At 35.9% G+C, this 17,420-nt stretch overlaps 1 long non-coding RNA gene across 2 annotated transcripts in view; it reads left to right on the top strand.

The window, feature by feature from the left end:
* LOC308630990 overlaps window positions 1-17,420 on the top strand; it is a 50,520-nt gene that overhangs the window by 12,304 nt on the left and 20,796 nt on the right. For both annotated transcript variants that reach the window (XR_014018079.1, XR_014018080.1), the window contains exon 2: window positions 15,857-15,932. This is a non-coding gene — a long non-coding RNA (uncharacterized lncRNA). The remainder of the gene's footprint in view (window positions 1-15,856; window positions 15,933-17,420) is intronic.

Genomic DNA, 17,420 nt, shown 5'->3' with positions numbered 1-17,420 from the left:
GAGACAATGGAGGGGAATCTCAAGTTCACAGGTACTTTTGGAATAATATGTAGTCAGTATTTATCAGCCTCCCTGTATTCTGGAAATGCCTGCATTATCCGCAATCTGATTGCAGAAAGATAATCAGACCACTTCTCAAAAGCCTTCTTGTAATGAATCAAATTGGAGGCAAGGAAGAGAATGTTGAGGTTGGAAATGTACTCACACAAAGGGCCTGGAATGACTAAAGTAGGAGTTACTAATTCCCCAGATACCACAGTTTTGCAAGAAGAACTTGGGCAGTAGGAGAACTTGGGTCCTCACCTCATGCATCGGAGGCTTTATTTGAAAAATATCACCATTAACACTTCTGGGGTTGGGGCAAAGAGAGGGTTACAATCAGAACAGGTGCTACAGACAAATCCTGTCTACCAGGTTCCAGAATGATTACAAGAAGATTCCAGAAGTCTGGAGACTGAGAATGCTGACCCATTTGTTTCTATTTATCCTTTTGTTGATGGTGGGCATAAAACATGGTGTTTGTAAGCATGAAGAGAAGTCTGCCTTTTCTCCCTCTAAAATCAAGGTCTGTAAAGGAGGGAATCAAGCTGAATGTGATTAGTCACTCTACTCCAAGAACAGATGACCTCTGTTGACACTCCAGCCCCTTGAAGGACAGAGAGTGAGAGCCTCCATGGAGAGTGACGGAAACTGACAGCTGTGTAATACCGGGACTGTCACTGAATTGCCCACTTTGAAATAGCTAATCTTATGCTATTTTATTTTTTTAATAGCTTATGCTCCAGGTGGCTTTCAAATCCTAAACTGCTGGGTCTGATCTGATGTTGATGTATAGCTCTGAATGACCCCTTCCTGCTCCAGCATCAGGCCCATGAAGGAAGACATGAGGTGCTGGTGGAGACAAAATCCATTTAGGACCTTGTATTCCCCAAGAGGAGAGGGTGAGGGCATCTCTCTGTGTCTAAACAAGCTGTTGTGTACATTGATATCCAATAAGGAGTTTGGAGTTAACATACAGAATGTGGGTATGGGTTGGGGATTCAAGTCTTCTGAGGCCTGAGTCTCCTATAGATGCAGTATTGTGTACAAAAAAAATTAAAACCAGTGAAGATATTTACTAAGAAAAGGGCAGATCAGGAAATTCCAATTTTTGAAATATTGACAAATTCACAAATAGAACAAAATTCACAAGAAGTAACATGAGACACTTTTACATGATGTACTTGCACACTCTTTGATCATGTCTTTAGAACACAAATTTGAAAGATTAATTGCTGTAAGAATAGAGAGAAAATCCAATAAATCTTTTAGATGGCCAAATATTGTTTTTATTTTTAATTGTTGATGACTTATCATTTTTTAAATTATAGGAATAAATGGACCTCTACCAGTTTCTTTCATATATGTGCTATAAAGTTTCAGGGACTTAGAAGTTTCCCTCTTCACTGTTGAATTACTCATTAATTTAGCCATATTCATTAACCAATTTATGCTTGTTATATTACCTTTTTTCTGTAGTAGTAATTTGCATAAAATAAGCATGGGGTTTATTTACACATGATTCATTTCTCTTCATTAATTAGATTACAAAAATTTCCAAGCAACTATTAACTCCTTCTATTAAAAATGTATTTCTTCCTCATAAAGAATTATGACTTTGGGTATAATCTGGGTATAGCTTGGTTACAATTCGGTCTCCATTATGAGAATCATTTTTGACTGATTTCATTGTTTATCTTTGTTACTTGTTTCATATTTCATTAATTTTGGTGAGAATTTTCTTTAAACTCCATGGTAAATTTAAATCTGATGAAGAAGACATTCATCCTATATACCAATACCAAATGTCTGCAATTTTTTCCATAAAATTCTTAATGTCTTTCCAAACAAGAAATCAAATGATGTATTCAAATTTTATTAAATATTCCATTCTCAGTAAAGTTGTATTATAGATTTTCAACTGAATATACTGCCTTACTAATCATATTTCTAAGAGTAAAAAGCTTTGTTCTCAACCAGACTGATGAGAAACAAGCTCTCTGCTTGTAATTTTACACTTATGGTTTTGTGAAGAATTTTCCAGCGGCCAGATTTTTCTCCATTCTTTTTAAGACTTGTTTTCCTCTCTCTGTTCTTGCATGTTTCCAGAATTGGGTCCTGTGAGCCTGGTATGTAATACAGTGCAGGCCCTGGCTTGGCTTTACCCCAGCAGGTGAGTAGACATAGAGAGCAGTGTTCCTGGAAATTCTGCCCAACTCCTTCACAGAAGTGATCAGGACTACATAAAAACACTCCACTCAGCAGAAATTAAAATATCCCTAACTTGACCCACATCCTCTTAGTTGAGTCTCCAAAATACCATGGATAAAAACCAAACCAAAACAACAACACAAAACAACCAGAAAATCTAGAATGAGAAGTGGCAGTTATTTTAATTAATATGGATACAATACACAGGTGGAGTCTCTCCTAAAACATGAAAAAGGTAATGTAAATGAATCACCTTGAAGCGTATTGTTTATTCATTTCATAGTAAACCTGACAGTAAGAGGTAGAATTCTAAGATGGTCCCACTAATATTCTCAGTCACTGGTGTACATTCTTTCTCCTAATTAATTAATACAGTAATCTGGGTACTATTGTGAAGGGATTTTGCAGATATGATTAAAGTCATAAATCAGGGAACCTTGAGATGGGGAGATTATCTGGTTAGACCTGAGCTAATTGCATGGGATCTTTAAAATGATCATAGTCAGGAGTCCTGGCTTTAGGAAAACCCATTATGGGGCTCTGGATTCAATGACAAACTAATTATCCTCTTTGGGCACAGACCCAATGGAAGCTTGAGGGGTACAAAGCTAAAGAATGAGCCAAACAATAAATTTTGTTTTATTTGCTTTGTTTTTCTGTGTAATTTGCATGCAGCTTTCCTCCACAAAATCTTTGCTTCAAGGTGATTTTTTTTTTTTTTTTTTTTTTTTTTTTTTTTTTTTTTTTTACCATAAGTGGAAGCTCCATGGCAGAGAAGGGAACCAAAATCAGTTTCAAGTTTGAGATGGAGCCAGTGCAGAGGCTGTAAGGAGCCAGTCCCACTGGGAAGAATGAGCATCCCTGTTCTTGGGAAGGAATGTTCTTGGAGTGAGCTAACTTCAATCACAGCCTCAAGTTGAGAGCGTAAAAGAGTTGTGAGTAAAATATTCCTGATAAACACATGTACCTGTAGATGTGTGAAAACGAAGGACATGCTGTGGGATCAGAGGTGTCATCCGGGAAACAAGGTGGCATTTGCTTTGATGAATTCTCCAAGGTTCAGAGTTGCCACTCTGCTTTCATCTCAGAAGCTTGATTTATTCAGCACATAAAGAGTGGATACATCTCTGGGGAACAGCAGGAGAGGGACCTCTGCTGTAATCAAGCTTCCTGAAAGAATATTTGCACAAGAATGCAAATTTACAATGAGAGATGTGTTCAGAGCACTGGGATATTTCTGTTGGTGTGGTCAGCACCTCTCTTCCCATAAGTGGTCTGCAGAAAGGTTAATGTGAAGGGAAGGTGATTTCTAAGCTTGGAATCAGAGCAAAGGAGGTCTTGCTGATGCTGCTCTTTCTTAAGTGTCTGACTCCAATAGCCCTATATGGCCATCTTCACTGTGGGGACACATCTGTCACCACTCCACTGGAGTTACACATTCTATCCTAAAGAGTCCTCATGCTCTATTTTCCAGGTAAATAAATGTACACGGGCATTGAGACTTTCCCTCCAATGAGCAAGAGTATATTGCCTTTAAGATTTAAAAATCAAAATATATTTTATAAAAAAGGAAATTCCCAGTTCTGATTTTTTATAACCCTAGCTAATGCCCTGCATCACTGTAATGCATCCACTAGTACAATATTTATCGTATTAGTAGATACAATGTTTATTTTAACCTAACCTCTTTGAGGCAGAGGCCAACTCTTTCTAATTTTCATAATTCCAGGAGCTTGCAGAGTCTGACACATTTGTAGATACTCAAATAATTATGAAAAAAATATGATAATGAATGATGAATTAATGAATACATGGGTATACGGGCATTTTTATTCAAGTTAATATGCCTTTGGGCAGGGGTTAATTTTTTAATGCATTATCATATTTTTTATTTTCTCTCCATCTTGTCATCCCTTACAGGGAGTTGGTATGCTTCATTTTTTTTCTCTAATAAAAAACTGGGAAAGTTTGCAATTCTATGAAGGGTATGCAAATGTCCTCAGTGACTTCTCATTTCAAAGGTAACTAAACATTTTTGGGAAAGTGCTCTGAGTGTTGGATGTGAGTGGAGGCATTGCCTTTCAACATGGATCTACTCTCACCTTGCTTCTTGTCCTGGCAATGCACCTACTATTCTTAAAGCATGTTTACAGAAGAAAATTCAATTAGGAATATATTTTGTAGGTAAATAAAATACCAGTTTTGGTAGAGAACAGTTCTTCTGTAAATCTTAAAATAGCTCAAATTTTAAAAAAAATTCAAAATAGCAATTATGAGTAAAATCCATTGTGTTTACATAGTTAACAACTAAAGAAAAGGACAAAAATACCTTAGGATAACAGTTAATTGCTCCGTTGTTCTTTACTATTTGTATGAAACAAATAGTTTCAGACAAAAATAAATTGCTACATAAATTCAAGAAAATTCCAGGAAGGAGTTAGACTGAATAAGTGTTTTTGTGTGTGTGTGTTTCCTGCTAAGACTAAAGAATCCCAGAATTCGCCTTTACTTGGAGTCAAGAGAGAGAATAAGGCATGTCTCTGTTATGGTTTAGGTATGATGTATCCCCTGAAAGCTCATGTGTGAGACAATGCAAGAGACTTCAGAAGTGAAATGATTGGGTTATGAGAGCCTTAACCTAATCAAGGAGTTAATATGTTTGAATGAATTAAGTGAGTGGTAACTGTAGGTAGGTAGGGTACAACTGGAGGAGGTAGGTCATAGAGGTGTGCCTTTGGAGTGTATATTTGTCCCTGGAGAGTGGAGCTGTCTCTCTGTGCTTCCTGGTGCCATGTCCTAAGCTGCTTTCCTCCTCCATACCTTTCTGCCATGAGGTTCTGCCTCACCTGAGGCTCAGAGCAATGGAGATGGTTCATCTATGGACTGAGAACTCTAAAAGTGGGTGACAAATAAATTTTTCCTTCTCTAAAATTGTTCTTGTCAGGTCTTTTGGTCACAGTGGCAAAAAGTTGACTAAAACAGTATCATCACCCTCCTTTAAGATGAGGTTTGTCTGAAACAATGCCTGGCACATGAGAGATGGTCCCTTGGCCATGCTGTAAAATGATAGAATAACCATTTGCCTTAGCACTGAGTTAGACAATTTAGACAATTATAAAAATGAATCAGGCTGGGTGTGGTGGTGCATGCCTGTAATCCCAGCAGCTCAGGAGGCTGAGGTAGGAGGATTGCCAGTTCAAAGCCAGCATCAGCAAAAAGCAAGGTGCTAAGATACTCTGGGAGACCCCGTCGCTAATAAAATAGAAAAAAAGACCAGGGATTGCCTCAGTGGTCAAGTGGCCCTGGATTCAATCCCTGGTATCCCTGGGGATTTATTACATAAATAATTGATTTATGTAAATACAAAGTATATTTTCATCTAACCAGATTATCAATTCAAAATATTGCAAAATTAAGGCATTTTCAGACAAAGATATATTATGACTCAAAAGCTTTCACTGAGAAACTGATCAAAGGATGCACTCAGTCTCTCTCACACACAGGAATCTTTTGGGGGAGTAAATAATGTCTAAGGAGAAGGGCTTATAAGTAGATTACAAGTAAAGTACTGGACTGAAATTAAAATGTACTAATAAATCAATAAAGATAAAAAATTAAAATATCTTTTATAAAAAAGAAATTCTCAGTTTTGATTTTTTATAACCCTAGCTAAGGGCTGTTTATAAGAGATTGATAGTAAATTGACCTACAAAGAATGAAAGTGAAAAGGGGAAAATAAGTTACAAAGCAAATATCATGATGTAAAATTAATGTTGGAGAAAAAAAAAATTTATTATGAATAAAAATTTTCAACTTAATGATAAAATGAAAATTTACCAGAAAGTTTTAATTTTGAACTTGGATCTAGACACTGAAAGTCAGTAGTGATATTAATGTAACTCTCAGAAACATTTTAGATCAAGCCAAAAAGTTGTAATAAAAGTACAGAATTTTTAAATAGTAAAATTAATGGACATTATTTAAAGGCAGTATACCACATTTAGGTGCAAGTTTTATTTTTTTTTTTGTTTGTTTTTGTTTTTTGGAACTAAGGATTAAACTCAGGGGCCTTTAACTACCGAGCCACGCCCCCAGCTCTTTTACATATTTATTTAGAGACAGCGTCTCACTAAATACTAAAATTGCTACGGCCTCACTAAGTTGTTGAAGATGACTTTGAACTTGCAACTTGTGATCCTCCTACCTCAGATTCCCAAGCTGCTGAGATTACAGGCCTATAATTATGTGTAAGTTTTTTTTTTTTTTTTTTTTTGGTGGTGCTGGGGGTCAAACCCCAAGGACCTTATGCATGGAAGGCAAGCACTCTACCAACTTGAGCTAGAGACCCTGCCCAGCAAGTTTTTAAAAACAAATTAATTTAAGACTTTGAATCTTTACCAAAATATTTTAATATACTTCTCTTTGAAACTTGACAAAATAATTGGTAAAAAAGCTAGTAAGAGTATAAAAGTTTTGAATGACATAATTAATATGATTAACTTAATAGAGGTATAAAAATAATTCCCATCACCATTAGCACATTGTTTTGAAGACACATGGGACCTTTGATAAATCTGACTAGTATCTAATTTACAAAATTAATCATAATAATATCAATTATTTCATTACTGAATTCAACCTCAAAGTCTCATCTTCTGTTACCTTTGTTTACATAATATGGTCACTTGTAGATCCCATTGGAAATGATCATTTGCAATTTCAAATTTATCATCTGATTACAGAAATAATTCCTTCCATATGTCTTCCCACTTTCTTTTCATTATTATTGTCTTCCCAGTTGTCCTATCTTTGTTGGTTACCTCTTTTTTGTGCCCTTAATCTGCACGTACATGGCTGTTGAGTCCTAGCATCTTACCATATTTTATAACACATGTCACAAATGCTCTTCCTTTCATTCTAACTGCCTCCACGCTTTTTATGATACTTCGAAAGTTAGTTTTTCTCCCTCTAGACCATCCCTCCTCCATCCATCTTGCATTAAACTACCAAGTGCATCTTTCCATGACAAGTTTTTCATCATCCCATCTAAATGTTTGAAATGTGCTATGGTTTCCAGTACTTGCAGGACAAAGATTGGCTTTACCATTAAAAAATATCCAGAAATCCACAAATAAGTTCTTAAAGTTTATGTTTCATGGTTTTCCTACAAGGACATCTTCCCAGAGAGACACATAAAACTGCCCCTGAAATTAACAGAATATACATTTCTCTCATTGATTTTACCAATTCTTCCCTTGTCTGTAATTTCCCTCTCTTCTTCCCATCTTTCTTTCAAGGTTCAAGTTTGTACTTGAATCAGTCTGTATACACCTTCTCCTAGGGATATGACTACCTCTTGATTCTTTTTTTTTAAATTTTTTTATTGATTATTTAAAGCATTACATAGCTCATGATATATCATCTTTCATACATTTGACTCAAATTGTGTTTTGAACTCCCATTTTCACCCCAAATACAGATTGCAGAATCACATCTGTTACATATTCACATTTTTACATAATGTCATATTAGTGACTGTTGTATTCTGCTACCTTTCCTATCCCCTACTATCCCCCCTCCCCACCCCTCCCCTCCCATCTTCCCTCTCTACCTCCCCTGCTGTTGTTCAATTCTCTCCCTTTTTTTCCCTCCCCCTTGCCCCTCATGACCTCTTATAATTTTATGTATCATTGAAGGTCTCCTACCATTGATTCTTTCAGATTGTATTATTTAATATTACCTATCCATTATTTCTTCCAGATCAGTCACATTATCTCTCACATTGTCGTAACTGTAATATTATTCCATAAATTTTCTTATTTACTTCCCACTCAAAAAGAGGAAACTATGAATCACACTTACCAAGTATTTATGATGGCTTCTTCCTTAACCTATGAAGATGAATGTAACAGATACTTTTTAAAAATCCTTCATGAATTTTAAAGACTGGTGGCAAGGATTACAGGATGCAAATAACAATCAACTTTAGGTTAGTGCTCTGAGAGAAAAGTTTGCAATATGCAGAAAGAGTGTAAACACTTTTTAAAATATAAATATAGTTAAGCAAGCTTTCTCTAGGAATGTGAAACTTAATGAAAGTTTAAGGACACATTAATTTCATCCCTCAATTAATGGGAAAAAAATGGAGGATGTATTGTTGGGGAAGATCCATGATATACAACCAGTTTTAGAATCTTGAATCTGCATCATTTGAATTAAAAAATATCAGATGATGATTAAGGGATTAACGGCTATAGGTTAGTGAAACTTGTTTATTTAATTCATCCATACAAGACAGTTCAGGAAAGTATATATTTATCTTCAGAGACTTATAACCAGGGATTATGCATGATTTCCATTTAATACTTCTTAAATTTTATGAGAAGAGGCATTTCTTGGTTTTATAACATGCCATAGTTACACTGGAAGAGTGTTGGATAACAAGTTAGTAAACACTGGTTGGAGTGTTGTTCTGTGGGGCCAAGGTGGAGGGACTCAGAGGGCACTTAAATGTGAAGAGTGAGCCTAGCAATAACTAGCAGACTAGGAGGAGCAGTCTTCTACTTACACTCCTCACCCTTTTGGGTATCCTTAGATGCCACGCAGTCCTTGATGCAAAGGCTGCTCAATGCATATTCATGGAGTCAGAGAGTCAGGTGGCTTCTCTGAAGACAGTAAGCACTGAAAGGCACCAGAGGTCACAATCCACACTGTACCATAGAGCTCACATTTACTCTGTTGTAATATTAAGAAGTTTTATGCCAATATGGGCCTTTAAGTCCTGTAGAGTCTTAAAAAGGATACTCTTTTAGGATCAATCAGATGCTTATAACCAGTTCTGCTCTGGAAGCTGAAATGAAAGGAAAAAATATTTTAAAAACAAGACACAAAGAATAAAGAAAGATTGATTGATTGATTGATTGATTGATTTTGCATTTAACACTAGCAAAGAAGTTCTCTCCATTTAAGAACTGGTAGTCAGGGCTGGGGTTGTAGCTTAGTGGTTGAGCATTAGCCTTGCATGTGTGAGGCACTGGGTTTGATCCTCAGCACCACATAACATAAATAAACAAAGATATTGTAGCCACCTACAACTAAAAGGAAATAAAAAAAAATAACTGTCAGTATTCCTCTTTCTAATAAGGGGGGCTATGCCATTTATCATCTTCTCTTTTTACTCAGGATGCCAGAAATTTCAGAGCCAGCTCTTAAACTTAGTCATAGTGATTATGCTAACCAGTCACTAACATTAGCATACTGTGCTGCTCTGTTTTTAATACTTATAATTTTGCATTCATGTTTTCTGAGCTTTGGTGATATATAATTTGATATAAGCCACCTTACAGCCTTTGGAAAGGAATGGCATATAGATAAGTCCAACATATAAGCAACCATAAATCAGAGCATTACTCAGCAATAAAAAGAGCAAAGCACATCCATTTAGATGACTCTTAAGGGCACTGTGTGTGGTGATAAATGCCACTTATCTAATATCCTGAATGATTCCATTTACATAACGTTCTTGAAACGACAAAACCATAAAGACAAACAAGAGATTGGTGGTTGTCAGGGACTAGGTAGCAGAGGGAAGAGCCACTGTGGGTGTGATTATCATGGGGTAGTGGGAGGTAGATCTCTGTGATGTCAGAACAGTGTTGTGTCTCGATTGTGGTGGTGGTTACAAGAATCCACCCATGTGACTAATGACATAGAACTCTAGGCACCCTTCATACGAATGCCAGTTTCTTAATTTGGGTATTATACTATAATTATGTAAGATGCAAATGCTGATGGACACTGGAAAGGCACACATGAGATGATATGCTGTACTATTCTTAAAACTTTATGTAAATATATAATTACCATAAAAAATTTAAAATGTTTAGAAAGTCATCAATACACTCCTAGTTCCCATGGATGCAAGCCTCCCTCATTATCAACATCTAGCAGAGGAGAACACTTGTTGTAATAAGAGGAGCAACTGTGCTATCCACATCAAACTGCCTTAGAAAGTCTAGTTTAAAAAATATATCAAGCTATACATTTTATGTGGGTATTTTATTGGATATAAATTATGCTTCAAATAATATTGGCTCACAATAGTAGGCATTAACTACTAAATAATGACTTGATGCTTTACCCTTATTTCCCCTCTCAGGGGCTCTTAAGTTTGAGTTGCCTAAGTAAATGACAGATTCCCAAAACTAAGTAGCTTACAAATTTGGTTGGTCAAACCATCTCAGAGAAATCCTAAAGATATTTACACTCAGCTCTCTTGGGTAAATGAGTATAACGCTGACAGTGTAAAGTGTAAGCTATCTGAATCAGATGGGGTTTACTATCAGGGTATGGAATGATACAAGTGCAAATAAGCAGAAAGAAAAGCTCTCCAAGTGAAAGAAAAATGCTTGATCTGCCCAGCCAGTACTGTGAAGCCAGACGCCAGGCAGAAACATGGGTGCGCACAGGTCTGCAAACTCCACAGACCTGTAGGCATGCATCAACACCTTGGAAATAAGACAGGGTTGTGCAAAACCCTCCATGCTGGGCACCTGGGATTGTTCAGAATGTAGCGTGTTGTACTTCACCTGGGCTCCAGGGTGGGGGTGGGCAATGCTTGTGACCATAGTTCCATCCACATCAGAGCCACTGGACCAGTTGAATGAGTAGACACCATTGATGTATCTTTGCTAAGTTATCCCCCAAACAACCTGCTATGGCACTACTTGCTAATGGGCTGTTCGGGAAGATCACTTGAAGTTTAGAGGGTCAGGCTGCACCTGCTGCTAGATGGGGTTGAGTCACCAGTTACTGAGGGTCAGTGAAATGATTCTTCTAGAATAATTTAGCACCGAATGAATGTGTTGGCCTGATTCTATTTTACAGATCAGATTTCAGACATAGGATAACACAGTGCTGTGTTTCTCAAAGTGTAGCCCTTAGACCGGAGGATTATCCAGAATGAAATGTTGATCCCATGACCAGCCCTACTGACTGCATTTGAGGAAGCGGAGCCTGGGAAGCTGCATTGTAACAGGCAATAGGGCACTGAGTAGGCTATGAATCCGTGAGAGAGTTTAGTAGGAAGCAGCGGAGTGGTCAAAACCTTCTTTCACCAATAGATTCTCATCAGCCTCTGTATTAAGCTATAGATGCCTGTAACCTAGATCTCTGTCAGGTTTGCTCTGTTCACCTCCACCTTGCCAGAACCCAAACTCATCAACTAGCCAGAAGGGAGCTAGATGATTACAAAAGGAGTAGCAAGGGCTCTGAAGCTTCCACCCAGGGAGCAATTGGCTCCGGTGTGACATGGCATGGCTAGATTCTGAAAAACGTTTGAAGAACACATGGCTCAAAAGAAACTAATAATGTAATTCTAGAAGTCCACATTTGTTTCCTTAGATACATAACACTGCACAAACAATTTGGTTGCAATTTTGAGGTCGTGGTTTCACAGTGACTTGATTCAACTATGGTGCCTTTTAATAAGAAGGAGATGGACTGATGGCACTTGTAGGGTTTTGCTAGTACCACAATTGAAAATTATAACTTAGCCTGCTTGTAATGATATTCTTAGCTGATTCTGCCTGCTTATAAATACATTTCCATCTATTATTCAACATTTTCCTCATGGTCACAGAGGCTTCTTTTTCAGCCAAGTTAATACACAGCTTTCCTGAGACCAAAACAGAAAAAAGAAAGAAAGAAAGAAAGAAAGAAAGAAACAAGTAAAGCAACAACTATAACATTTAACTTTTGAGAAAAGTATGTCATCATCAAAGATGGTGCCTCTAAATTATTTGAAAAGAAATTCTTCCACAAACCGTGGACTTCCTTAAATTTGACCAACCTTACCAAACCCCTAGCACCCTCTATTAAGTGAGCTGAACTTGAAGTTAAAAGAGAAAGGGACTGGGTTGTGAGATTCAAAGCAAGCAAGCAAGAAAGAAAGCTGGAAAATGCTGATGAATCACTGTGTATTCTAAAAGGGTGAGGTCATGCATTTTTCCCATGAATAGTTATCTCCCTTTTTACTATGGACTACATCATCCATTTTATTTGGGATTATTTTGTTTGGGTGTCAGGGATATTTGTTCCTGTGACCACCCTCCTCCCATAGAGACCAACATTTTATCTATAAACACAAGACACTGTATCCTTTGAAGCAGGTACCCCAGAGCTGCTCAGCTGTTGCCCTTGAACTTAAGAGAACTTTTATTTTTCTCTCCACTTCTCATCCTAGATTCTATTTTCATGTCAAAGTGACATGGTGGCCTTTCTTAGGAAGGGTTTGCCACTTCTGCTGAATTGGCCAAATTGCACTGAATATTTGTTATGTATTTAATATATGACATATTGAGTTGTGAGGAATATTTTGCTGAATATATTGCCCTGATAGAGCAGGTAGCTTGATCTAAGCCATTAAGTATGTGTCTAGGTATTAAGAAAAACATTAATAAACTGGATAGCATTATCTTGTTCTTTTATTTTTAACTGTAGAATTAAAATGGAAGCAAATATAATAATATGACTCATTCAACAAAAATTAGCAGTTATTACTAATTTGTAGCTAGGTATTATCAACAACTATGTGACTTAAAGTCTGGTAGTTTTTTTTTTTTAAATTGCAAATCCCCTGGAATGTTTCTCCATGTTAATGTTGGGGGTGAGACACAAAATAAAATAAATATGATAGTAATTATCTGTTCCTGAGAAGAAATCTAGACTATGGATTCCTTTAATAGTCACTAGATACTAGCATTATTATATGCTTAGTTTTACTTTGTTTTATTTTGTCTTGAGGTGGGCTGAATTTTTAGTGATTTGCAAAGTATAAGTGTGTTCTATGTCTTAAAATGGATGAGAGCTAAAATTTTGGTGATGAAGTCTATACATAAATATACTTCTTTCTTTATTCACATTTTTTTCAAAGTATTTTGATGTGCTTACTCCATGTAGCCTGAGGAATACCTCTATTGTTGTTAAATAATTTAAAAAGTTGAAGTTTAAAGCTAATTTTTGAGAAAACACTATCTTCCCTGTGATAAATAAGTGAAGTTAGGGAAGGTGGGTTCAGATATTTTCATGGTCTTTAGATATGTGCATAATTCAATTAATAATTTGAATTTTGAAAAATGATCTCAAAATAAACTAGAAAGTAATTCATTTTTTTCATCATGAGAGTCTCAGTTTTCAATGTTAAGCTAAAGCAATCATCTATAAGTCATTTTAATAACTGCTGATTATGGTATTTTTCTGGATGTCTTCCCATTCTTGCCCAGGTCCTTGTGCCAGCCTTCTTGACACAACTCTGTGCTGCAGAAGGCTGACGTTTATGGACAGTGTCATGGATCTACCCTGCCTTCTGGCTTCCCAATGGGTTTGGCCAGTGGGAATCACAAAAGCAGATCAGATTGGAGAAGGAGAGTGTGAGCAGAGTGTGATCTGCTCCACGGCCAGTCTCTTCACCAGGTGGCCACAGGTGAACTGTGTGCCAGCCAGGGGCCATCCTACTTCCCAGGCAGCCCTGTTCATCCACCTGTCTTCTCCAAGCACTGGGGACCCGTGTCTCTTTCTCAGGCATGAAGGTAGCAACGGCTTCTCACAGCTGCCAGCCTGGAGTGTGCTCATTAGCCCCTTGCAGGTTTCTCTGCACCCTGCCCACGTCATCTGTAGAGATAAGCATCTTTATTGAAAACTCCTCAATTATATCAATTGAAAAAGTCATTTGTTTGACTCTTTCAGAACCTTCATATAGCATACTTATTGACTGTTATTACTATTAGGTTCATACAGCCCTCTTGCAGACTTCTAAATCCAAATGATAAATTCGGCATCATCTCCAATTTATTTTTTCTATATTCTTTTTTATATAAATAATACAGATTTTCATTTATTTACCCATTAAAGCTTAACATCAAAACAATAACAGGAAAGGACATAGGGTTAAATCTACTTATATAAATATGGAAGTGGAATTCTTTATTTCCACATTTTTTATTGGTGTATTATAGTTGTACATATTTTGAGATTTGTTGTTACATATTCATATTTTTTATATTCTCTGTAACTTATGTTTACATATCAAAATTTAGTTGTATTTGTAAAATTTTAGTATTCTAATAAAATATATTTGTGATTATTAACATCATTATAATGTAGTAGTTTTACAAAGCATATTTTACTGCTTGATTAAAGGGATAAAAAATTAGATGACTGCAGAATCATAAAAACAGTGGGTTCAAAACATCTCCAAAATATGAAATAGAATTAGAATTATTATCCCTTCACTCCTTTCAAATCTCTATTTTGCATGAAGGGATGGAGTATTTTCTTTATTGCTGGACTGTAAGCAGTTAGCAGAAGTTGGCTCATGGAGGGTTCTCCATAAATGTGCATTCAATCTATAAAGAAATCAAAGATGACTTCATTTTCTTATATAATTAAAAAGAACAATCCAAAAGTATAGCATCTAATAATTACTTTAATTGGTATAATGTTTCTCTTAAAAATTAGATTACATCTATCTATAATATAAATATATCTATTATACTTATATTAGATCAGTAATATACAAAAAAAAAACCAATTGATACATCTTTAATCAAGTATTGGTTTTAATACCACTATGTTCATTCCCTGGATAGAATAATAGTGCCTTATACTTGGATACGTTCTGTAAGAAATTCAGCATATAGTTTGAGAAATCTTTGAGAATTTGAAAATTGAGATCAAGAGAATCTAAGTGAATCATCCAGAATCATAACTGATTAAAATTTTAAATATTTCCCAATTCTATAGGCAAATAGAAGTCCCTAGATTTTGATAAATGGTCTCTGAGGATTTCTTCCTGCCGCTTGACCCAAGCACTTAGGATATGCGTTGAGAAGTAGGCATGATGGGGAACAGCAGGACTGAAGCCACCAGAATATTATATTCTAAGGGGAAAAAGCACAGTCTGGGGGTTTGCTTCCCTTCCTCACTTCTCAGGATCTGCACAGCACAGTCTCATCCTTGCTTGTTCCCTGCCTGAACATCAAAGATGCAAGAACCTTAAAAATTCCCATCGAACAGCTAAGACATCAGTTGGGGATTTCAAAATGAGGTGGAGTTAAGACAGAAGATCCCCCAAACAAAACCAAGCAGGAAGAAGGAAACAAAAGAGCTATCCTTCTCCATTCCTTTGGTGTCCCTCTAACCTTTCTTCTTGCACCAATTTGCCTCAGGGCCTAAATCTGCCTCTCTCGCCGGAGTCCTGCCTCACAGTATATATCAGTATCTACACCTTTCCTCCCCAATAACTTTGCCATCCTATTCTTTAAGTTTCAGAAGAACAGCTAGAATTCAATTTATGCCGACTAGATTTTACTGAAGGCCATTGTTCTTAGGAATACGTCGCAGTTGCTAACCTCAGTGACATGAAAATTTAAGTGGAGTCTTGAGAAAGTAAGCAATTAATGATTCTTCAACTTCTTTAGGTGAAATAGATTTGATCATTTGATCATTTCCACCTGGATGAACCAGAGTGGGAAGTGCAAAGGTAATATTTGAACAATGATTTGTCACAATAGGTAATATAAAATCTTACATTTTTTTTAATTGTTAGGGGAAGAAAAAGATGAAAGAAGGAACCAGCCAGAGGAGAGCTTTATAAACAGGCCCCAAAGGTCATAGAAAACTGGGTAAGTAGTGGTGATTCTTTGAAAATACTTTAAATATAAAAGTACAATAGTTAGTGTATGTAACTTAGATAATTCAAACCAGGTGAATCAATTAAAAATTAATCTGACAAAGTGAAATGAACAAAGATGTAATGTGGGACACACTAGGGTTTTTTTCTTTCTTTTTTCATCTTGCCAAAGTAATTAGTTATGCAACATATTTTGAGAATCATACATTTCTCTAGCTTTATTGGTATCTGATTTAAATTAAATTAAAATGACTGGCAAGAGCCATGAAACCAGAGAAAAACAAATGCCATAGACGCTTAAGCCTAGTACAATAAAAATCTACAGATAAAGAAAACCCTGTTTTTAGTAAGCAAGAAAATAAGCAGATTCTGTTCATTTTTCATTCAAACAATATTTTTAACACATAAATATGATTTTTTTCTGCTTTTGCCAGAACTATTCCAGGAAATGGGAAGCCATCCCTCTTTCTTTAAAGAAATCTAGACTTTTTTAGAAGAAGCTCAGTGTATCTTAACATACTCAAATAACATGTTCTATAACAATTTGAAGACATTTGAATAGCATCTGAGTTGGAATATTACTTCTAAACCATTTTAGCCATCTGTTGTTTTCACATTTCCCTTATGTATTAAGTATTATCAGAGTATTTTCATATATAACATATATTAATATGTAAAATATATGGTATTAGGAAACATGTTTCCTAATAGGAATATCAATAAGGAAATTATTTCTCATTACTTATGTTTAAAATCCTAATAAACTCCTGTTTTGCTCATTGCCAAAATGTTTCATATTATCTCAGGAAGTAAAATTGTTACTTTTTTTCTCATTTAATGATTTGAATGATTTTTTTCCCTATGGAAAAATCATCATTAATTTTCTTACATAGAATATATTCTAAATAAATACATTAATATGTTGAATTCCACATTCACCTACTGGGGTATAAAAGATATGAATAATTTCCAAAATGGAGCAAAGGCTGTCAAGATGAGCTGATGACCATTATCTTAAATATTGCTTTCCCAATATCAAGGGTTACACCTGGAAACTGTTTATCACAGCCAAGAAGGCAGGACTCCTCAGGATGTGCCTCATCAGAATGACTAATATAAAGTCACTTTCCTCATAAATCTGCCTATTCTCCTGCCATATGTTATTTGCATTTTCCAGAAAGTTAAAAAATACTGATGGAATGTTTTGATCCAACTGCAGTGAAATTTGCATGGTTTGCTCTCAGTTCCCAGGATGACATTTTAGCCAAGCCTATAGTTGGGGTATTGCATCAGAATATCTTCTACAATGGGAATTCTAGGTGAGACATCTAGAGGCAAAAGTTAGAACTGCTTCAAAATTTAATTTTTAGTAGAATTTTGTTTCACATCAGTTTAAATAAAAAACAAACAAACAAAAAACCAAAATAAAAAAAAAAAAACTGGGTCCGTGGACCTTGTTGCTGAGTGATCACCAGTTTGG

This window comes from Spermophilus citellus (assembly GCF_964194105.1).
Source record: "Spermophilus citellus genome assembly, chromosome: 11".
NCBI classification, from domain to species: Eukaryota; Metazoa; Chordata; class Mammalia; order Rodentia; family Sciuridae; genus Spermophilus; species Spermophilus citellus.
The sequence above is the reverse complement of the archived record's forward strand: the minus strand, read 5'-3'. Positions and strand labels throughout refer to the sequence as shown.